Genomic DNA, 24,572 nt, shown 5'->3' with positions numbered 1-24,572 from the left:
TCCAGGTTCAATGCATGAGACAGGGTGCTCAGGGCTGGTGCATTGGGATGACCCTGAGGGATGGGATGGGGAGGGAGGTGGGGGGGGGTGTTCAGGATGGGGAACAGATGTATACTCATGGCTGATTCATGTCAGTGTATGGCAAAACCCACTACAATATTGTAAGGTAATTAGCCTCCAATTAAAAGAAATACATTAAAAAAATAAATATACTTAGCAAATGATAGGATTTCCATAGTGACTTTCCAATTCTTTGAGTGACAGATATTAGGATACAATGAAGCATGTAGAAGCTCCTCAAGATTCCCCTTTCATCAAAACTGAAAACCAAGAGCAGATTTCTTACTAAAGCATCTTGGTGAAACAAATGCAAAATGCAAGCCAGAAGACGAATTTGCTTCCTTATTGAAATTTCTGAGGTCCAGCAGACTGGGGCTTGCAGGAAAATTTTTGCAAAAGCAAAGGACAACTTTCTGTAACTTGAATTTTGTAAGCAACTATATTATAGTTGAGAATTTTACTCCATTTCCTATTGTTTTGTTGATGTCCAATCACTAAGTCATATCCAACTCTTTGTGACCTGCAGCTCACCAAGGCTTACTGGTCCTTCACTATCTTCCAGAGTTTGCTCAAACTGAAATCCATTGAGTCAGTGATGCCATTCAACCATCTCATTCTCTGTCACCCTCTTCTCATCTTGCCCTCAATCTTTCCCAGCATCAAGGTCCAACTATTGTTTATTTATGGGCAAATTACTAGAAAATCCTGTAGTGAGGGAGAAGGAGCTAGCGCCCAACTCTAGATTTATGCTTTTATACTTGTTACTGGAGGAAAATTAAACAGCTTTAAAGGAATATCTTAAAAGGGGGACAGTTTGACAGTTGAGACAGATTCAGAAAGTATAACAAACTTATGTGTGATCCAGGTAGTCTTGTGAGACACTATTTGATTGTGAGAAGGAATTTACTTGGCATTGATATTCTAGACTTAGGTTTGTCAATAATTTTTTTTCACATCTTTCATCATACATAACAAGAACAAAATATTGTAAATAAAGTCTCAGGAGCAGCGCCATGAGAGGGCATTAGAGAAAGAGAGAAAGACCCATCAGAAGACAGCTCCCCCCACCCCTAAAATACTCATTATGAATAATGAAAGGGGCAGAAAAGGTAGGGTAGATTTCTAAACTATTTTAGTATATTGTGTATGAATTGCTAATTTATGGTGGATATAAAAGTACATTGAAAGATAATAAAACTTTCAAACCTCCATTCTTGGATAAATTTTCTGCAGAGGTTCCATAAACTTTGAGTAGTACTTTAGACACAACTAGCAATATGAGACAGTCAGATTTGATCATCCCTTTCCTTTGCACTATTTTCTAATCACTTGTATTGTTATGTTCAACCTTATTTACTATTCATGAATATGCATATGATCGAACTTCTTGTGTCAATCCCTACTTAAATTTGATTCCCTTAATTTCAGGGTTATGATAATTTGGAAATGGAATAGGATGAAAATTATCATTAATGCATACCTATAATTACTTTTCGGAGAAGGCAATGACACCCAACTCAAGTACTCCTGCCTGGAAAATTTCATGGAAGGAGGAGCCTGGTAGGCTGCAGTCCATGGGGTCGCTAAGAGTCAGACACAACTGAATGTCTTCTTTCACTTTTCACTTTCATGCATTGGAGAAGGAAATGGCAACCCACTACAGTGATCTTGCCTAGAGAATCCCAGGGACGGGGGAGCCTGGTGGGCTGCCGTCTATGCGGTCGCACAGAGTCGGACACAACTGAAGCGACTTAGCAGCAGCAGCATAATTATTTTTAAAAAATGAAAAATAAAGAACATTGAAAAAATAATAAAACAAATACCCATAAACCTCCTTGAAGATTAAGCAGGGGTTATTTTTCACTAATTATTCCAGATTTTTTAAAAAATTAAATATTACAAATAAATCTATTTTCTTTCCTTTATTTTTTCAGCCCGTTTCCACTTTTGAGACAATCCTAATCTAAAACTTTGGGGTATTATTTTCTATAGCTATGTATCCATATACAATACTTTACATTATATTAGTATATTATTATGTGTACTTGAAAAGAGACATAATGCATTTACAAGTATCAGTCCAGAACTGGGTGCTAGCTCTATCTTCTTCTCTACTATGATTTTCTATAAATTTACTCAGTAATTTTCCCCTATTTTTTGTTTCTGAGATTTATATATATATTTCTAGTTTAATAATTTGTAATATGTCATATTAATATATGTATATGTATGTATTTCATTGGTCTCATTGGAAAATACCCTGATGCTGAGAATGACTGACAGCAAAAGAAGGGACGGCAGAGGTTGAGATGGTTAGATAGCATCACCAAATCAAAGGACTTGAGTCTGACCAAACTCATGGAAATAGTGGAGGACAGAGGTGCCTGGCATGCTGCAGTCCATGGAGTTGTGAAGAGTTGGACATGACTTAGCAACTGAACAACAACATTTCATAGACTTTACCTATTGCACACATAAATTGCACACATAAATCATAGTTACGCCTTTCTCCCACTGAGAATCAGATTGCTCCTCTTTTTCACTATTACTATCAGAGCTGCAATGCATAATTTTGAATTTGCCTCCATGTGCACATGTAATGTCTTCTCTAAGGTAGACACCAAGAAATGATATTGTCAAAAAGTCTCCAAAGAAACTGCAATATTCTACAGTTTCACCAGTAGAGTATAAAAGTTCCTTTACATTCTCGCTTTCATTACTTTCTAACCTGCTGTATAATAAATCTCATTGTTCCCTAATTTTTATGTTACTTTTGTGGCAGGCAGGCTAATGAAATGTCCAAATGTCCATGTTCTAATCCCAGGATCTGTAAATACATTCCCTTCCATTGCAAAAGAGACTTTGTAGGTGTGATTAATTTAAGGATTTAAAAATAAGAATATTATCCTAGATTCCCTTGGTGGCTCAAATAAAATCACAAAGGTCCTTAAAAGATGGAAGAGAGAGGCAGAAGAGTCAGAGAAGATGTGAGGCAAATGTTAGAGTGATGTACTATCTGGTCTTGAAGATAGAGTAGGGCCACAAATCAAAGAATGTGGACAGTCTCTGAAAGCTGGAAAAGTCAAGTTACTACTGGTTGAATTCCAGATGGTACGTACATATTAAATTGCAGAGATCTGCTTAATACTTTCTTCATCAAGCTTCACTCTTTGCAAGTCAAGTAAGAGTGGGGCTGAACTCATTAATCCAGTCAGAAACCAGGCTGGCTCAATTGATTTGTAACTTTGGTGGAGCTCAGTTTACCTTTCCTTCTTCTCTGCTCTACGTGATAACCTTCCAGAACATTCAACTGGCAGGGTATTGCATGCCCTCAGACTCTTCTCCCTGGTTATTTCTGAACTCTTGTCCTTGCCTCTTTGGCCCATTGGGCTTCTAGAAAATTCTGCTCTGCCTATCTGGGTCTCCAGGCCTCAGCCTCCTTCCTTGTGCAGCATCAACATTTGGCAATTGTCTAAAGGAGAACACCATCAAGTTTCCAGTTAGAGAATCATCAAGTCTCCAATTTTATCTTTCCATCTTTTTAGACTACTAAAATCTCTGATGATGTTTCTATTCCTAGGAGAATTTTCTGCCCAGGCAAAGTCTAAATTCTTAGACTTTCTCCCAGTTTCTAAAATCAACAAGTGGACCAGAGAAAAAAACAGCTGCAAAAAAGTCAGCTCATTTTTTCATGGTTCTACTGTCTCCATAATTCAGGCCCTCCTGCATTTCATTGATCTGTAGTCCTCCAATAAGATTTCCAAGTAGAGAGTTTTTGTTGTCACCAACTTTTCCTACTGTTCTGATAAGAAATATAACTTCAACTTATCTAGAAATTGATGTGTTGTTCTATTACAAAAAATTCTATGGGGTCAAATCTTGTTTTTATGTCTCTTGACTCTTGCTTGGGTACATTTCCCATGTGTTATGTCATCTTTGGTTGCAAGCTAAGTTTTAGCAAGGTCTGCTTTATCCATTAGTCTTGGGCGGCTAATTAGTCTCTGTGAGCAGAGCCCTCCATAGGTATTTGAGAGTTTTTCTCCATACTCCAAAGCCACCAGTTCACAGAGTGGGCAACCCATTTAAGGATTATGACTTTTTGCTAGGATCTCAAGTAGTGTGGTTCTATTGCTACTTTAAGTCCCTAGATTATTTAACTCATATGCAGAGTAAATCATGAGAAACCCTGGGCTGGATGAAGCACAAGATTGCAAGGAAAAATATCAATAATCTCAGATATGCAGATGATGCCACCCATATGGCAGAAAGTGAAGAACTAAAGAGCCCCTTGATGAAAGTGAAAGAGGAGAGTGAAAAGTTGGCTTAAAGCTCAGCATTCAGAAAACTAAGATCATGGCATCTGGTCCCATCACTTAATGGCAAATAGATGGGGAGATAGTGGAAAACAGTGGCTGACTTTATTTTTCTGGGCTCCAAAATCACTGCAGATGGTGATTGCAGCCATGAAATTAAAAGACACTTACTCCTTGGAAGGAAAGTTACAGCAAAACTAGACAGCATATTAAAAAGCAGAGACATTACCTTGTCAACAAAGGTCCGTCTAGTCAAGGCTATGGTTTTTCCAGTGGTCATGTATGGATGTGAGAGTTGGACTATAAACAAAGCTGAGTGCAGAAGAATTGATGCTTTTGAACTGTGGTGTTGGAGAAGACTCTTGAGTCCCTTGGACTGCAAGGAGATCGAACCAGTCCATCCTAAAGGAGATCAGTCCTGGGTGTTCATTGGAAGGACTGATGTTGAAGCTGAAGTGAGTGAAGTCGCCCAGTCATGTCCGACTCTTTGCGACCCCATAGACTGTAGCCTACCATAGACTCTAGCCTACTGTAGACTGTAGCCTGCCATAGATTTTAGCCTACAGGTTTCTCCATCCTTGGGATTTTCCAGGCAAGAGTACTGGAGTGGGTTGCTATTTCCTTCTCCAGGGCATCTTCTCAACCCAGGGATCGAACCCAGGTCTCCTGCATTGCAGGCAGACACTTTACCCTCTGAGCCACCAGGGAAACTCCAATAGTTTGGCTGCCTGATCCGAAGAGCTGATTCATTTGAAAAGACCCTGATGCTGGGAAAGATTGAGGGCAGGAGGAGAAGGGGATGACAGAGGATGAGATGGTTGGATGGCATCACCGACTCAATGCACATGGGTTTGGGTGGACTCCTGGAGTTGGTGATGGACAGGGAGGCCTGGTGTGCTGCGGTTCATGGTGTCGCAAAGAGTCAGACATGACTGAGTGACTGAACTGAACTGAAGTCCCTAGACTAATCTCAAAACTCAGTCCCTAGATTAATAATACTGGATTCTTTCAGTATTATTTCATACACACAGAATGGAGTCTTCAGAGCCCTCTTGAGGTTTACCATCTGGGATTTCCCCTTACTGTTTTATTAAGTTATTCTATGTATTGAAAAACAAACATTCTATTTTACCCAGTTTTTCTAAAAGTTTGTATCAGAAGACTTTTTATATAACAGTCTACCAATTTGCTTTTTCTACTGATTTATAAAACAAGGATTGGGAAGATAATTTGCTACAAAAAAAATCTTTGTAATTCAGTGAACAAACCATATTTGCACTTGAGAATATATTTGATGTACTATTTAGAAATATTTTTTATTCATATCCTTTGAGACAAGTTGTTAGGAATATTTTTGGTCTGGTTTGAGTTATTGCATATACTTGAAAGAGAAAAAAAAGTTACAAGAAGAAAAACAAGACAAAACAAATATTGCATAATTCAGATTTATCATCTGCCAGAATTGATGAAGATATACAAAGTTCCTTCTTATCACGATATAATTTTTAAATACTTTAAACTTCAATACTTGAAGCAACTTGGCAATCATAAAATTTATCTAGAACTAGAGTTTTCTCTGATACCTCCTTCTACAAGTATGCACACACTTCTACCAACTGCTTCTACCAAGGAGCAGAATAGGAAAAGTCTTTGCAATCATAACAGCATTTAAATGTATCATCTAATTCCAAGGAGCTGAATTCTTCGTCCTTTAATAAATTTAGAGCCAGGATTTTTTTTTTTTTTTGCTGTTGTTCCGGGATAAAACACTTAGTAATATTGGAAGGGAAAGAGGCAATTAACACAGGAATGAGGTCTTTTTGATTAGGACAAGTCATTTTGAAACCTTTACTGTTGCAGAATTTTAGTCATGCCTAACAGACTATACTAAAATTGATGTGCAAATTTCTCATTGCTTGATGAAATTTTCACTAAATGAGTTTTCCCTTATAAGTCAGAATAGAGGTTCTTTTATGATCCAGTAGCAAATATCATTAGTAGAGATGGTAGAGACTTCCTGAGTTTTTAATGCATTCTGAGAAACCACCACAACTTGGCAAAGTTTCTCTGTGGTTGCTTTATTGTGTAGATCCTCATTCTGTGCAGTAAAACTAAAACCAAATTCATTTGGGCACTGTCTTTTTGTTGCTTTATTTAATTTTCACTTTGGCATATCGCCCTTCAAGCTTTAATAGGGCAGATGTAGCTTTGGAAGAGTTTACTAATCCAACTTGGTTAATGACTTCCACAGGAGAAGCCAGCTCAGCAGTTTTCTCTCAGTTCATCTTTAGTTCCTGTTCTCTTTGATTTTTCCTATGGAGGGAAACCTCCCCATGGGGTCACCTGTTATCAGTAGACATTTATTGAATTTTGAGGCAACTGCCTACAGGCTTTTGGGCTGCAAAAGCACAGGCAGAGTAAATGCTACTAACAGTAAGTTATTAATTCCTGGAGGGAAAAAGCAAGTTGCAACTCCTTTCATGACCCACAGCATGGTAGCTCTAGATTGCTCTGTAGGAGAGAGAGTTGATTACATAGGGTTAGTGTTTGGGAAAATCCTGCATGAATTAGAATTTTTGATGATCACTGGCCTTCCTGATATCAAGGCAGCACCATGAGGGAATATGAGCTGCAGAACCAGGCAGTCCATCCATCAGTTCCTGAGGGACTGGATAATGTTCTAGTTTTTCTGAATCTAATTTCTGGCAGCAATATATATGAGTGACTAGTTCACAGGATTTTGTGAGAATTCAGTGTCTGGAAGTGGTATTTCTCAAGCTTTAGTTATTCACATACCATATGAGCAATTTTGAATGTTCTATCTGGGTTCTATGTATAATACTATTTACTTAATCATGTTCTAACAAGTAGTTCTTCCCATTCCCATTTTTAAACTTATACTTCTTGGGCCTTATCTCAAAGCAATTTGCAAAAATTTGATGCACTGGATTTTTCTATTACACAGTAAAAAATGTAAAATTTTCTCTTGCACATCTTGGACAACACTGATATTATGTTCAGATAATATTTAATATGGTAGCCTTCACTGACTCAATGGACATGAGTTTGGGTAAACTCCAGCAGTTGGTGATGGACAGGGAAGCCTGGCGTGAAGTGGTTCATGGGGTCACAAAGAGTCAGACACGACTCATTGACTGAACTGAACTAATTGTATTAGCTTGTATCTCCCACTAGACTACAAGTTACTTAACAGCCAGCACTTTTATCCAATTTATTTATTCTTATATTTTTATTACCTAGCATAAATTATGTCATATAGGAGAGCCCCAAATTGTCTGAAAATTACCCTGAAGGTTTTTGTTTCCTTGATAAAGGAGCCAGATGAGAGAGGAGACTATTCCTTTTCTTCGTGGAAGGTATTGCACCCACACTCAGTATCCCATAGGACTCGGGCAGAAGGGGCTCTGGCAGGAGGGTCTGGACTTGAATGAAACTTCCCATGAGCTCTAAGAGCTATATGATTTTACTTTCCCAGATGACTACAGAGACTTCTAGAACTTTACCCAATCTGCCTGGTTTCCCAGTATTCTGATTCTCATTTCCACATTCTCACTTCTGTTAAACTTTCTTTTTTCACCCCTGCCCACATCCTTTTTCTCTCTTTTAAACACACACACACATACCAAGTTGTTTTTATGATCACCTTATAAGAAGGGAGATAAATGCAGTGGCATGGGCTCTCTCCTGGAACCTTTACCCACGGCATGTCCAGGCACACTGATCTGCCGGATGACAGAAGGATGGAGCCTTTGCCTTCTCTTCTGTTGTACACCTAAGTTTGCCACACATGTCCCCACTGTAGCTTTTTCTGTAGCCTGTAGAAAATGATGTTGTGGAACTCTTCCCAAGTCCTCCTTCATGACAACTGGCAGGTAAAAAGGAACACGCTGTATAACCAAAGGATGCCAGTGTATGTTTGTAAACCCGTGTTCAGTTAAATAAAATACTCTGAAATCAGATCATGTCCTCACCCAGTGCCCAGTCTCTGTCACATAGCAGCTACACAACAAATATCTGTTGCCCCATAATGAATGGGTAAATGAATACTTGTAGCCAGTGAAAGACTATATGGTTTAAAAAAAAAAAAAAAAAAACTTTTCACAAGTTGTTGTTGCATGTCTAATAGAGTGAAATGCAGAAATCTCAGAGTAGTAGTAAACTAGAACTTAAGTTAGCTGACACTTTTAGAGGATAACTTATTCTAGATAGCCAAATTCCCCAAACAGTGAAATTTATTCTTCAAAATATATATGCATTTACTTTTGAATAAGCTCTCTTTTAAAGGATAACCTACTTATCTGCCTTATTAAATTGAATATGTTTTATATAATTCAGCATTACCCTTAATGCTTATTAGTAAAAACCCCATTTTAAAGACAATTAAAATTAGATACAGACCTAGAAAGTCTAGGAGTCTTCTTTGGTGTAATTTTTGCTTTGCTGCAAAAATAACCTGTGTAATCAAGAGATACAGACACAAAGTGTGTAGAATGTGAGTAGTCTTTGCTTGGGGTCTATTCTTTATTTTTATGTTTATCTAACATGGATACTTCTCTAGAGAAAGGAATTTGAAAAGATTATACACAGGCAGACCTCAGAGATATTTCAGGTTTGGTTCCAGACTACTGCAATAAAGTGAATATTGCCATAATCATGTGAATTTTTTCTTTTTTTGTTTCCCAGTGCATAGAAAATTTATGTTTACAATATATCATAGTCTATTAAGTGTGTGGTAGCATATGTCTGAAAAATTTATACCATAATTAAAAAATAATTTATTGCTAAAGAATGCTAACTATCATCTGAGCCCTCGTAAAGTTGTAATATTTTTGCAGGTGGAGGGTCTTGCCTCAATACTGATGGCTGCTGACTGGTTAGGGTGTTAGTTGCAGAAGTTTGGAGTAGCTGTGGTAATTTCTTAAAATGAAACAGCAGTGAAGCTTGCTACATTAAATGACTCTTCCTTTCGTGAATAATTTCTCTGTAGCTTGAAATGCTGTTGGCAGCATTTTAACCACAGTAGAACTTCTTTCAAAATTGGAGTCAATTCTGACTACTACACAAGGCAGGCTACTGATTGAATGAAATCCCTATCAAATTACCGATGGCATTATTAACAGAAATCAATAAAAATATCTTAAATTTCTTTGGAAACACAAAAGACCCTGATCAATCAAAGCAATCTCAAGAAAGAAAAAACTGATCTGGAGGGATCAGATTTCCTGACTTCAGGCTATTCTACAAAGCTACATTTTTCAGAACAGTATGGTATTGGCACAAAAGTAGGAATATAGATCAATGGAACAGGATAGAAAGTTCAGAGATAAACCCACACACCTAATCTGCGGCAAAGGAGGAAAGAATATGAAATGGAGAAAAGACAGTCTCCTCACTAAGTGGTGCTGGAAAAACTGGACAGCTACATATAAAACAATGAAATTAGAAAACTCTCTAACAACATGCACAAAAATAAACTCAAAATGGATTAAAGACCCAAATCTAAGACCAGATACTATAAAGCTCTTAGAGGGAAACAGGCAGAGCACTCTCTGACATAAATTGCAGCAAGATCTTTTTTGATCCACCTCTTAGAGTAGTGTCAATAAAAACAAAAATAAATAAATGGGATCTAATTAAACTTAAAAGCTTTTCCCCAGAAAAGGAAACTATAAACAAAACAAAAGACAACCACAGGAGAAAATATTTGCAAATAAAGCAACCAACTAGAGATTAATCTCAAAATACACAGGCAGCTCCATGCAGCTCTCTCTCTTTAAAAATATATATGTATATATAAATAACATTATTTATAAATTATATAATATATAATACAATATACATAATATAATATATAAAATACAAATATTTTATTTATATATAACATATAATAGCTATAAATAATAGTGTTTATAAATACATATATAAAATACATATTAATATAATTTATAAGTACATATATAAAACAACCCAATCATAAAATGGGCAGAAGATCTAAACAGACATTTTTTCCAAAGAAGACATACAGATGTCCACCAAAGACAGTAATATATGCTCAAAATTACTATTTATTAGAGAAATGCAAATAAAAACTACAAGGAGAGATCACCTCACACTGGTCAGAATGGCATCATCTACAAACAATGAGTGCTAGAGAGGGTGTGGAGGAAAAGGTGCCCTCCTACAGTGTTGGGAATGTAAATTGATGTAGCTACTATGGAGATAGTAAGGCAATTCCTTAGAAAATGAAAATTAAAGCTACCAGTATGATCCTGAAACCCCACTCCTGGGCATGTATCTGGAGAAAACCATAATTCAAAATGGTACGTGCCCTCCAGTCTTCATTGTGGCACTATTTATAATAGCCATAACATGGAAGCAACCTAAATGTCCATTGACAGAGGAATGGATAGGGAAGATGTACTTTGATATACACAAAGGGATTCTACTCAGCTATAAAAAACAATAAATGCTGAGAGGGTGTGGAGAAAAGGGAACCCTCTTACACTGTTGATGGGAATACAAGTTGATATAGCCACTGTGGAGAACAGTATGGAGATTCCTTAAAAAGCTAGGAACAAAACTACCGTAAGACCCTGCAATCCCATTACTGGGCATATACCTTGAGGAAACCATAATTGAAAAAGGCACATGTACCCCAATGTTCATTGCAGCACTATTTACAATAGCTACGACATGCAATCAACTTGGATGTCCCTTGACAGATGAATGGATAAAGAAGTTGTTGTACAAATACACATGGAATACAATTCAGCTATTAAAAAAAATGAATGCATTTGAGTCAGTTCTAATGAGGTGGATGAACCTAGAGTCTATTATGCAGAGTGAAGTAAGTCAGAAAGAGATAAATAGATATCATATGTTAATGTATGTATATGGAATCTAGAAAGATAGTATTGATGAACCTATTTGCAGAGCAGCATTGGAGATGTAGCCAGACATAGAGACCAGACTTGTGGACTTGGGAGAAGAAGAGGGTGGATGAAAGGATAATATACAGTATTATACTGATAATATACAGTCACTTTATCTACTGTATATTACATATACATTATCATTTGCAAAACAGATAGCCAATGGAAGTGCTGTATGACCCAGGGAGCTCAAACGTTTGCTCTGTGACAACCTCGAGGGGTAGAATGGGGTGGGAGGTGGGAAGGAGGTTCAAAAGGGATGGGACATATGTATACCTATGGGGATGCGTATTGATGTGTGGCAGAAACCAGTGCAATATTGTAAAGCAATTATCCCTCAAAAATAAATAATTTTTAAAAGAATGAAAAAAATGCCATTTGCAGCAACATGGATGGATCAAGAGATTATCATACTAAGTGAAGTAAGACAAGACAAACATCATATGATACCACTTAAATATGGAATCTAGTAAAAAGTGATACAAATAAACTTCTTTATAAAACAGATATAGACTCACAGATCTTGAAACCAAACTCATGGTTACCAAAGGAGAAATGTGGAGGAAAGTGATAAATTAAGATATTGGGATAAACATATACACACTACTATATATAAAATAGATAACTAATAAGGACCTACTATACAGCACAGGAACCCTACTCTATTTTCTGTAATAACCTAGGTGGGAAAAGAATCTGAATAAATGGATATATATCTAATATATAACTGATTCACTTTGCTATGCAACTGAAACTAGCACAACCCTACTCCAAACTTGAAATGAGGCCAATTAAACCTAGAGACTGTCTTTAAGTGTTCATGTGACAAAAACAACTGCATATCTTTCACTTTAAATCAAAAGCTAGAAATGATTAAACTTAGTGAGGAAAGCATGTCAAAAGCCAAGACAGGCTGAAAATCGGGATTCTTATACCAGTTAGCCAAGTTGTGAATACAAAGGAAAAGTTCTTGAAGGAAATCAGAAGCACTACCCCAGTGAACATATGACTTATAAGAAAGTGAGACAGACGTTGCTGATATGGAGAAAGTTTTAGTGGCTTGGACAGAAGATCAAACCTGTCACATTTCCTTAAGCCAAAGCCTAACTGAGAGCAAGATCTTAATGTTCTTCAATTCTGTGAAGGCTGAGAGAGATAGAGAAGATGCAAAAGAAAAGCTTAAAGCTAGCAGAGGTTGGTTCATGAGGTTTAAGTAAAGAAACTATTTCTGTAACATAAAAGTACAAGGTGAATCAGCAGGTGTTGATGTAGAAGCTGCAGCAAGGTATCCAGACTATTTAGCTAAAATGATCCATGAAGTTCGCTGCTCTAAACAGCAGCTTCTAGACAGACAGCTACATGTAAAAGAATGAAATTAGAACACAAAGATAAAGTCAAAGTGGATTGAAGACCTAATGGTATTTGGCCTTACATTAGGTCTTCAATCCACTTTGACTTTATTTTTGTGTTCTAATTTCATTCTTTTACATGTAGCTGTCCAGTTTACCCAGTATCACTTATTGAAGAGGCTGTCTTTTTTTCCATTGTATATTCTTGCCTCCTTTGGCAAAGATAAGGTACCCATAAGTGGGTGGGCTTATATATGGGTTTTCTATCCTGTCCCTTTGATCTATATTTCTGTTTTTATGCCAGTACCATATTGTCTTGATTACTATAACTTTGTGTGTGTGTGCGCTTAGTTGTTCAGTCTTGTCCAACTCTTGCGACCCCATAGACTATAGCCTGCCAGGCTCCTGTATCCATGGGATTCTCCAGGAAATAATACTGGAGTGGGTTGCCATTTCCTTCTCCAGGGGATCTTCCCCACCCAGGAATCGAACCTGTGTCTCTTGCATTGCAGGAGGCAGTTTTGTAGGCAGCTTCATAGTTTTGTAGTATAGTCCAAAGTCAGAGATCTTGATTCCTCCAGCTTCGTTTGCTTCTCAAGACTGCTTTGGCTATTCAGGGTCTTTTCTGTTTCCATACAAGTTGTAAAATTTTTTCTAGTTCTGTGGAAAATGTCACTGGTAATTTAATAGGGATTCCAGTTCACATTCCTCTTTATAATTTCCTCTTCCTTTAGACCATGAATGGATTGGTGTTCCTCATTCTCTAAGAGGCTTTTCTATATATTTCCCTAAATAAAGGTCCATCTCCATTAGTGCATGGAAATAGTGATGGTTAATGTTTTTGTTTTAAATATTGATATTTTCTTCTCATTACATCTATTACTGTTGAAAATTACTTAAGTGTGTGATAAGACAGTGACAACTGAAAGATATGGTTATAGGATGGATTGTATGCTTAATTTCATAGAAGTATCCACTAAACATTAGTGAAAAGAGCAGATTATGAAGGATTACAAAACACTACATGCAGTTTGATACTTGACAAGTCTATTAGTTGTCATAGACTAAAACAAGTGATCCCCTCTGGGTCTATCCTGATATGGAAGAGTCTTTGTTCTCACTCAAATCCTCATAACTGTTGTGCCTTCCCATACCACTTTCACTAACAACTAACAGTTACAGACTCTGGGGGCTTATTCTGCACCATATACCATTCTGTGCACTTCACAAGAACTAATTCATTTAAACTCATTCAAAACAACCCACGGAGGCATGCACCACTATTATTCCCACTTTATAACTGGGTAAACTGAGGCACAGAGAAGTTAAGTGCCTTGTTCAGCTCATAAAGCAATCAGTAGGCAAACCAGATTTGAACCCAGAAAATCTGGTTTGGAACCATACATTCTTTCTACTAAGCTGGGCTGCTTATCCTCTTTCCTCTCTCCTCAGCTATTTGTTCCTACTTCAAGCGGTTCTGCTTCAATCGACCTTTGCCATTTCTCCTGTGTGTTCCTCTGTTTGTTAAGGAGAGTGAGGATGTTCAGAGTAAATATAATCTAACTTAGTAAATCGATAACCTTCATTTTATGTGCAATTCTAAATCAACAGCTTGTGGTCAAAGGAATGTTTATTAAAGCTCTCCTGGCCCTCCCATATAGAAAGGCAATAGGTCTTTCCTTGTCATTTAGAAACCTCTTCTTGTTTAACACAGGTATGAGGCTGTTTCCAGTAGTTGAGTAGCTGAAAATCTGATTGTTTGATGTCATCATGCTGTAATGGTTATACACTTAGTGCTATTTGCTGGTTGGCCCCTTTACTGTCTATGGAAGAGCTCAGAGATAAGGGGGTTAAGGGAGCGTCTGGTGCCTCCAGTGATAAACTTGGAAAAGCCCCAGGCCTGTAAATAATAGATTGCAGGTAGATTTGTTTTTTTTTTAATTTACCCTTGGACAGTCTCTGAGGTGAAGAATCATGGGTGGGAGGTTCCCACGCAGCCTAGTGACCCTGAGAGCACAGTTGACAGTGGGCAGGGCCCTTTCTTCCCTGGTCCACTGTAGCCAGGCCTTCAACAGGACTCCTGAAACATAACCACTCCAGCTGTTTGCCTCCTCCACAGGAGAAATGAGCCCCCTGGTTGGCAGGAGAACAGTGGGCCTCCCAGGATGTTGTTACAAAGTTATGTTTTCATCTTGTTCCAACCTCTGCCTGGCTAGAGAGAAGTTTCTTCTCTGCAAGAGTGCATCATAAATGTGTCACCACATGCGTTCTCGGTAAGAACTGGTAATTCTTCATGTCTTCCTTCAAATGTTTTAGTAATCTATTTCCCTGAGGTATCCTGCTGGAGAATATTAAGCCAGGAGATCAAAGACAGCTGCACAAGTGAGGGTGCTAAAAGAGGGGGAAGGTGACACTGATTTCCAGTAGATAAGATGATGTTTGTTGTTTTACTGTGGTCTCCAAAACAAAATACATGAGAACTAAATAGGACATTCCTGGAGCTTGGTTGTGCATCAGCTGATTTTTCTTGTGCTCTCTGTGGCTGCAGTGGGAGAAAAGGCCTTGGAAGATGATATGAGATGATTGAAAAGCAAATACCTTTGCACTGAATTTATTAACGAGTCTTTGCAGTTGTTTGACAGTGGAATTCTGCTCTCCAACCCTCTTACTGCTCTACCATATCTTACCTTATCTATTATTATAAGGTATCCAGGTGGCTCACAGGCAAAGAGCCTGCCTGCCAATGCAGACGACCTGGATTCCATCCCTGGGTCAGGAAGATCCCCTGGAGAAGGAAATGGCAACCCACTCCAGTATTCTTGCCTGGGAAATCCCATGGACAGAGGAGCCTGGCGGGCTAAAGTCCAAGGAGTCGCAAAAGACTCAGTCAAGACTTAGTGACTAAGCAACAGCAATACTTTAAAGGAATACATGTGAAAAATTGATGCTTTTGAACTGTGGTGCTGGAGAAGACTCTTGAGGATTCCTTGGACTGCAAGGAGATCCAACCAGTCCATCCTAAAGGAGATCAGTCCTGAATATTCATTGGAAGGACTGATACTAACACTGAAACTCTAATACTTTGGCCACCTGATAGGAAGAACTGACTCATTTGAAAAGACCTTGATGCTGGGAAAGATTGAAGGCGGGAGGAGAAGGGGACGACAGATGATGAGATGGTTGGATGGCATCACCGATTCAATGAACATGGGTTTGAGTAAACTCTGGGAGTTGGTGACAGACAGGGAGGCCTGGCGTGCTGCAGTCCATGGGGTCACAGAGTCAGACCTGACTGAGCAACTGCACTGAACTGAAGGCCCTTGCATAATCTCCCCTTTAAATCATGTGTTCTTCTCGACATGTACAGATTTCCTTGGGCTCCTGTAAGATGCCAAAATTTGAGTGTTAGGATAGCTGCCCCATGGCCCTTCGACTGACTGTGTTGCCTTTTTATCACAGTAACTCAACCTAGATTTGCCCTGTCACACAAATGTGCCATCAGTAGCTTAATTTTGACAGTTTTAGTTATGTGTCTTCTTATACCATATTGTCACACACTGACAAGAAGCAGTGTAGTTTGCTAAATATAAATCCTATGGGAAAAAGAAAGAAATAGCTCTTGGGGTAAAAGCTATAAATTATTATTGAGTTCATTTGTTTCATGTTGGATCAAGAACCATTTCTAGGTGATGAAAAAATATTTTAATACCTAGTTTATAAAAAACAAAGGGTTTTAAGCAGACAACTAATGAATGATTTAATAACATTGAAAATTTATCCTTCAATTGTATGCAGTTACCATAAAATACTAGTAAAAATAAGGATGTGGTAAGACCAGCCTCACTTATGGCACCAAATTTATACATGCTCTGCTCTACTGAAGGAAGTTCATGATGGTATGTAGCTCCAAACATGAAGGATCATAGGGTGATGCTGGCATAGATGTACACTGACCATCTGGCATGGAGGAGGTCAGTTACCTTGGAGACATCTGATCTCAAGCATAGTTTTGTGAGGAATAAAACTGACTTTTTTTTAACGGGTTATAGACTTCCCTGGTGGTCGAATGGTTACGAATCCACCTGCCAATGCAAGGGTCGCAGTTTTGATCCCTGGTCTTGGAAGATTCCACATGCTGCAGAGCAACTAAGCCCATGTGCCACAACTACTGAGCCCAAGTACTGCAGCTACTGAAGCTCACATGCCCAGAACATGTGCTGTACAAGAGAAGCCACTGCAACAAGAAGCCAGCGCCCTGCAGCTAGAAAGTAGCCCCTGTTTGTTACAACTAGAGAAAAGTCTGCATGCACCAACAAAGACCCAGTACAGCCAAAAATACCTAAATGAATAAAAGTTAAAGACAGGTTGCAACAGGCTGGCTCAGGTGGTAGAATATGAACATGAAACTGTTCAACTCATTGTTGAGTCCATGTTCCTAATAACAGCCACAATAACAGGTTTCAGTGCTTATGTCCATCAATCCCAGCTCAAGGTTTCTTATTTTATGTCTTCTCTTTTAGATTATTTTCTGTTTGATCAGTGTTTGATGTGATAAAAGCTCAGCCTTATGAATGAAATGTTTTTCTATCTGATATATCTGAAGTCTGAATGTCCAAATGTGGCTTTCCAGATGCTAACAATCAAGATTTTTCTGAATGGCTTTTTGCTGTTTCACAAACAAAAGATGAAACAATCTGCCTTTTGGCCAGTGTGGCCCTTTAGTTGGGGACATCCTGATGTCTTCTTGGTTTCTCTCAATCTATTTTTTCCCTTCATGGCTAATTCTCTCCTCTATCTTATCATGCAAATATGTCTACCTTCTTAGAGGCTATTTTGTTCTTATACTCCTTTTTTTTTAAAATTGAAGTACAGTTAATTTATAATGTTGTGTTAGTTTCAAGTGTACACCAAAGTGATTCAGATGTACAAATATATATTCTTTTTCAGATTCTTTCCATTATAGATTATTATAAGGTATTGAGTATAGTTCCCAGTGTGATACAGTAGATCCTTGGTGTTTATTTATAGGAGAGACTATATGTTAATCCCAAACTCCAAATTTGTCTCCCCCCCAACCCCCACTTTCCTCTTTGGGAATAATTAGCTTGTTTTCTATGTCTGTGAGTCTATTTCTGTTCTGTAAATAAGTCTTTTTGTACCCCTTTTTAGATTCCACATATAAGTGATATCATATGATATCTGTCTTGCTTTTTCTGACTTATTTTACTTACTATGACAATCTCTAGGTCCATCCATGTTGCTGCAAATGGCATCATTTCATTTTTTCTTATAACTGAGTAATATTCTGTTATATATGTATATAGTGCATCTTTACCCATTCATAATGGGTTTCCCTGGTGACTTAGATGGTAAAGAATCTGCCTGCAATGCAGGATACCTGGGTTCTATCCCTGGTTTGGGAAGATCGCCTGGAGAAGGGAATGGCTATCCACTCCAGTATTCTTGCCTGGAGAACTCCAAGGACAGAGGAGTCTGGAAGGCTACAGTCACTTGGGTCACAAAAGAGTTGGACAGGACTGAGCAACTAACACTTACCTATTCATGTGTTGATGGACATCTCTTTCTTATATTCCTCTCAGCTAGCCTCATGTCTATCTTACAGTCTATCTACAGTAGATGTCCCATCAACTGTAAATTCCTCAAGTGACAGAAATATTTCTTCTTTAACTTTGTTTCCTGCAGGGAGAACAAATGCTCAGTAATTACAAACTTAAGTAGAAGGCCCTGAAGGAAGCCTGAGAGCATGGTGCACATGGTGTCATTATCCTTGTAAAAGAGTCCAGGAGCTTCTAGTCTGCGTGATGTTTCATTTCATGGTGCCTCCATACATCTAGATGACTTATTGGCCAAGTGGATGAACCTGAAAATAATTTTCTCCTCTCAGAGTTCACTTCACTGTTGCTTTTATTCTTTTATTCAAGAGTACATTCATCATAAAAGATACAGAAACAATAAACTAAACAGAACAAAACCAACAAAAATAAAACAAATAACAAAAATTAGACAAAACAACAGCAGCAGCAAAACAAAACAAAACAAAAAAAAAACACAAAAAACCACAAAAACCAAAATGAAATGATTAAAGCCAAATAATAAAAGGTGGCAGAGAAAAAGAAAGCTAGAAAGTTTAGCTTAATTAAGGTACTCTCTTGTACATTTACTGACTTCCCTTGTACATTTACTATAAGGGAACATTAAAAGCATTTGCAGTGTCTCTGACATTATTAAACCAGTGGCCATTATGGCAGTTCTTTGAGAGCCCAGATGAATTAATTAGCATACTCTGTAGCATCAAGGGAGTTCCCAAGTGGCTCTAGTAGTGAAGAACCCACTTGTCAATGCAGGGGAAGTAAGAGAGGTGGGTCAGGAAGATCCCCTGGAGGAGTAAATGGCAATCAACTCCAGTGTTCTTGCCTGGAGAATCCCATGGACAGAAGAGCCTGATAAGCTACAGTCCATCGAGTTGCAAAGAGTTGGACAGGACTGAAGCAACTTGGCATGCACACATAGCATTAATAAGATCAGTTGGGCTTTTTCAGGACCTGTACAAGAAACACACACTGGAATCTCTAATAAGTATCTTAATTGGAGATATTCTGAGCTGTTGAAAGAACTTCTCAATTTAGGGCCCCTGTCCCTTGGATTACCTGCTCCAAGACTGATAGGACTGAATGGTTGGAAAGGAGGCCTTAACCAATGAGTCTGTGATGCCAGGTGTTCAATAATCCATTAGTAGCCATCTCCAGGTATATAAAAATGTCAGTGGTATTTCCATGTACATATTGCCACTGTTTAAAACAGAGGGTCACAAAGTCAGAGGTAAGACTTATAAAGGACTGACAGGTAAATTGATCACGGAACAAAAGGTTTCCTCAAGTCTGTCCAGTCCTAACCAGTTAAAGTAAAAGGCAGGGAGAAGATAATGGATGTTTACAAGAAAACAGTGGAACTTTACCAAATGGAAGGGCAGACCGTGGATCCAGAACTAAAAGGTCAAAAATAGAGGTTCCTCCACTTCTCGCTTGACTGCCGTTATTTGTTTCAGTCTGTCTGCTTCACCTTCTGCCTCTTTATAGACCATTTTTTTCTGCTTCTTCGTGTAAGGACCACAAGTACCAATATGAGGCACATCATTTATATGTCCTTAAAAATTCAGTGTCATCAGGTAAGTGACTGGAATCTCTGAGTCTTAACAATAAACTCACAGGTGGGAGGATCTCATTAATCCAGCTTGGATCAATGTTTACCTTAATTGAACAATTTAGGCAAAGGGAGCAGGGTCCGAGAGGGTAACCGCTCTTGTTCAGTCACTAAGTCCTGTCCAATTCTTTGCAACCCCATTGACTGCAGCATGCCAGGCCTCCCCGTCCCTCACTATCTCCCAGAGTTTGCCCAAGTTCATGTCCATTAAATCGGTGATGCGAACCAATCATCTCATCCTCTGCCACCCTCTTCTCCTTTAATCTCCAGGTTAACTGCTGGAAAGGGGTTAGAGAGAAGGGCAGAGCCTGGGCAGTGTTCACAAAGATCTCATTTAAAGAACGTAAGACCAACCACATTTGCAGAAAATGAGGACCATGAAGGGGCTTTGGTCTGTTGCAGGAAAGGAATATCCCAGAATACTCAGGAGTCAGTTTTCATCTCCTTCTAGGTTAATGGAGGGAAGTATTTTGTACCTTAATGAAAGCTCTGCTTGGATCATAAGTGGCATTATTTAAAAGCACTGAGTCTCGGCCACTCCTATAGAAAGCGAGAGTGAGGTGCAAACACACTGGTGAAATGTAAAGGCAGGAATAGTCACTTACATAGTCATTTCTGCCCATTTATCTTGAGAAAAGCAGTATCGGGGACAAAAACTAATGATTTTAATAATAGCTGTCCTTTCTTGCTGTGGACATTTATCTCTCAGCCATCTAATCACTTTTTTTTTTTTTAAGATCCATGTAGAACAAGACACAAATATCAGCTTCCTTTGAACCATCAAAAATGATGATAGCGTGGTGATGGTAGCTATTGGCAGCAGCTACTTCCTTTCCCTTGCACTCCTCCGGGTCTCCCAGCAGGACTGCTGTCTTCCTTTGTCATCATTGGCTCCTTGCCTTCTCCTCTCCCCATGGATCCCTGTGCTCCTTTTATGTCTGCTATAGATACTGCTCAGCTCAACACTTACAACCTCCACACTTCCAGTCAGAACACGGAGCCACGCTTTATGCTTGACACTTTTCCCATGAAATGTAGACCTTTACGAACATGAAGTTTAAAATATAAATTGCATATCTGAGTCAGACCAACCTACAGCAAGTCCATTTTAAGAATAATTCTTTTCCTTTTACCTTTTCAAGTGATGATTTTTCTTTTTACATTATACTGTGACTTTCATTATTGTGGTTTAGTTCTGATGATGGCATTACCAAAATAATAATAGTGTCTGTTCTAGTAATTTAACAGAGGAAAACTTACCACCAACCATTCTGAAGCATTAATAAAAAGCTTGGAGCTAAGGGAGCTTCAATGGTGTTGGAAGGAAAGACATTAGATATCAAAGAGTGGAAAGGTTACTTCTAAGCAAACTAGGTATTATGACAATTTGAGAATCTCATAGTTACATATTTTCCTTTTTGTGTTTCTGTTGTTATGGAAATATAGTGAGCCTTTATTCTATTCTTTGTTTAGTATCCCATATAATTTCAAGTAGATGCGTGACAGAAATCTTTTCAGATTCCTAATGCCTCAGCTGAGCACACAGCAGGTGTTCAATAAATGTTTGTTGATTGATCTATATGAACAAATGTTAATAAATACTTACCCTTGTAAAAAGTTTTCTTGGGTCTTAAATAAATCTTAGAAAAGCTCAATATAGCACAGAGTACAGTTTTTGTTTTCTGTTTTTTTCTTTCCTATTCCTGCTTCCCTTTCCTCCATAAATAATTCAAATGGGATTGACAAAGGTATCCATGTCACAGGAAGCCAAGAGGGCCCAGAGTGAGCTGGCAGTCAGAGGTTTCCCAGGGTCAGAAGGTCACCTACATCATCTCAGAGTGGCTCAGCATGTTTAGTCAGAACCTGAGTAGGGTGACTTCCTTGAGGTCATGCAGTGGTTAAGAATCTGCCTTCCAATGCAGAGAAGATGGATTAGATCCTGGTCAGGGAACTAAGATCTCACATGCTGCAAGGCAACTAAGCCCATGCACCACAAGTACTGAATTTGTGCATCACAACTACTGAAGTCCACATACTCTAAAGCCTGTGCTCTACAACAAGAGAAGCCCACGTACTGCAACTAGAGAAAGCCCATGTGCCACAAAGAAGACCCAGTTCAGCCAAAATGAATAAACACATTAAAAAATAAATAAAAACCCTAGCTGGAAGAGAGAGAAATTCATGTGGATGGGTGGTCTTGTTTAGCATGTCAGAGTATAAGCAAGTAGAAGACGTATTCACAGACAGGGTGGACAGCTGCCATAGGGAGACAGAGCCCAAGCAGGCTGGAGTGGACATCCAAGCTTGCTTTTGAGTCTTTGGATGGGAAATATCCAGAAGTGGAATAATGACTGTGTAAAGAGTCAGGCATAGAGCCACAGTCCTTAGGGTTACAAAAGTTGGACACAACTGAGCATGAATGCAATTATGCACACGGAGAAACTGATCAAATAAATAAGTATTCTAAAGATAATGGGTATCAGTTTCTCATGGTTGGAAAAGGCATTACAAGTATAGCAAGGGAGAAGACTGGAATGAACTCTGTGGTTTTGATTCAACAGTAGGAGTGTGAATTCATGATGTTTAGTATAGATTGAGAAAGATAGAATTAAATATAGTTAGAGATCAAACCAGTCAATCCTAAAGGAAATCAGTCCTGAATATTCATTGGAAGGACTGATGCTGAAGCTGAAACTCCAATACTTTGGCCACCTGGTGCAAAGAACTGACTCATTGGAAAAGACCCTGATGCTGGGAAAGATTGAAGGCAGGAGGAGAAGGGGACAACAGAGGATGAGATGGTTGGATGGCATTACTGACTCTATGGACATGAGTTTGAGTGAGTAAGCTCCAAGAGCAGGTGATGGACAGGTAAGTAAGCCTTGTGTACTATAGTCCATGGTGTCACAACAAGTCCGACATGACTGAGCGACTGAACTGAATTGAACTGATGTGTTTGTAAACACACTGAATATTGATGCACATGTATGCCTGTGAATATGTTATGTGTATACTTACATATATTCCCTACCTCTGTCCACTGACAGCCTCTGTAACAACTATTCTCCACAAAAAGATCCATGGCTCCTTTGAGAAATGCTGCTTTCAGGACAGGAGTGGGAGAAGTTTAAGAAGCCTGTGTTATCTGTGGCAGAAGAAAGCAGTCAGAAGTCTTCTTGGAGGGGTTTCCAGTAACCAAACCAAGTATAATTTGAGTATCAAAACAATGAATGATTTTAATGAATTATAACACATTGGCAAAGTAGGAAATCATGAGTCCACAATGATATAATTAAATAAATAAATAAAATAAAAGCTTGATAAGAAACAGGATATTTAGATCCCATTTAATTAAGGGATCAAAGTGAATATCACTATCAATTGGACAAAATGAAATCATGCCCCAATTCATATATCTTAGATGAATAAGTGAATGACTAATAAAATGTGAAGAAGGAATTAATGTAGATAAAAGTTGAAATATATAGAGACAGAATAAAGGTCTTATTAATCAATAAAAGCAATAGATAGCAAAATTGACATGCATTTGCTAATTCTGATTGAGGGGGGAAGAAATGAATAATAATATAGTAATAGAAAAGAGGAGATAGGACTGCTAACTAGAGCTGTGGAAATTAATGAATTTTAAGAAAATGCTTTTTAGCATTTTGGACCAAACACATTTGCAGTTCTACAAGAAAAAAATCGTTTTTCTAAGAAGTTGTAAATTAATAGCAATGACTCAAAAAGTAGAAAACTTTAAAGCCATCAATAACCACAGAAGAAACAGCAAATGTAGTCAGAAAATCACCCTCAAAGGAAGAACTAGTGCCAGACAGTTTACTCTGTTTCATAAAAATATAAAGAAAGAACTAATTCTGATGTTTTAGAAATTCTTCCAGATGATTAAAAAAATTGGAAAACTAAGTAATTTTCCACTTCTAGTTTTAGAGTATGATATTAATACAAAAAGGAAAATTTCTAGTAGTATTCTGATTATAAACATAGCTGCAAAAATTCAAAGTAAGTTATTAGCAAGAAAATTGCAGCAGAGTATTGAAGGTATGGCTAAGTAGGGATTATTTCAGAAATTCAGTGTTTTCATCAAGAGATCTAATGTAATTCTCTGTAGAAAGAAGGGGGAAATGCCATATAATTATCTTAATTGATGTCCTTCAAAAACAGTTTAAAAATATAATACCAATTAATATTTAAAACTCTTTACTCGGAACAGAAGGGAAGTTCCTTAATGTGTTAATAGGTATCCTATCCACAGCAAGTGTCTGAGAAAATGGTGTAGTTACTGAAGAATTCTTCAGGAATAATACAAAGATACTAACAATCACTGAAGCTCTTCAACACTGCCAGAGGAATAAGCCCAAACAATAAGTTCGATAAGAAAAAAAGAGAGAGGAACTGTTGGAGAGTAAGCAACAATGGTCATTATCTCATAGCAAGTGGTACTGGGAAAGTCATAGAGCCACATGGCAATTAAAAAAAAAAAAAAAGAAACAATGGTCATTATCTATAGATGATACAATGACTTTACATAGAAAACCATAAATTTAAACCAGAAACATTTGAGATCAGCAAGACAAATGTGTAATTAGAATGGAAACTCTAGGCTTATGAGAGGGACCACTGTCAATGATACCACTGTTTCTGGTCCCTTTTTG

Source organism: Cervus canadensis, chromosome 7 (genome assembly GCF_019320065.1).
Source record: "Cervus canadensis isolate Bull #8, Minnesota chromosome 7, ASM1932006v1, whole genome shotgun sequence".
Classification (NCBI taxonomy): Eukaryota; Metazoa; Chordata; class Mammalia; order Artiodactyla; family Cervidae; genus Cervus; species Cervus canadensis.
Note: the sequence above shows the minus strand (reverse complement) of the source record.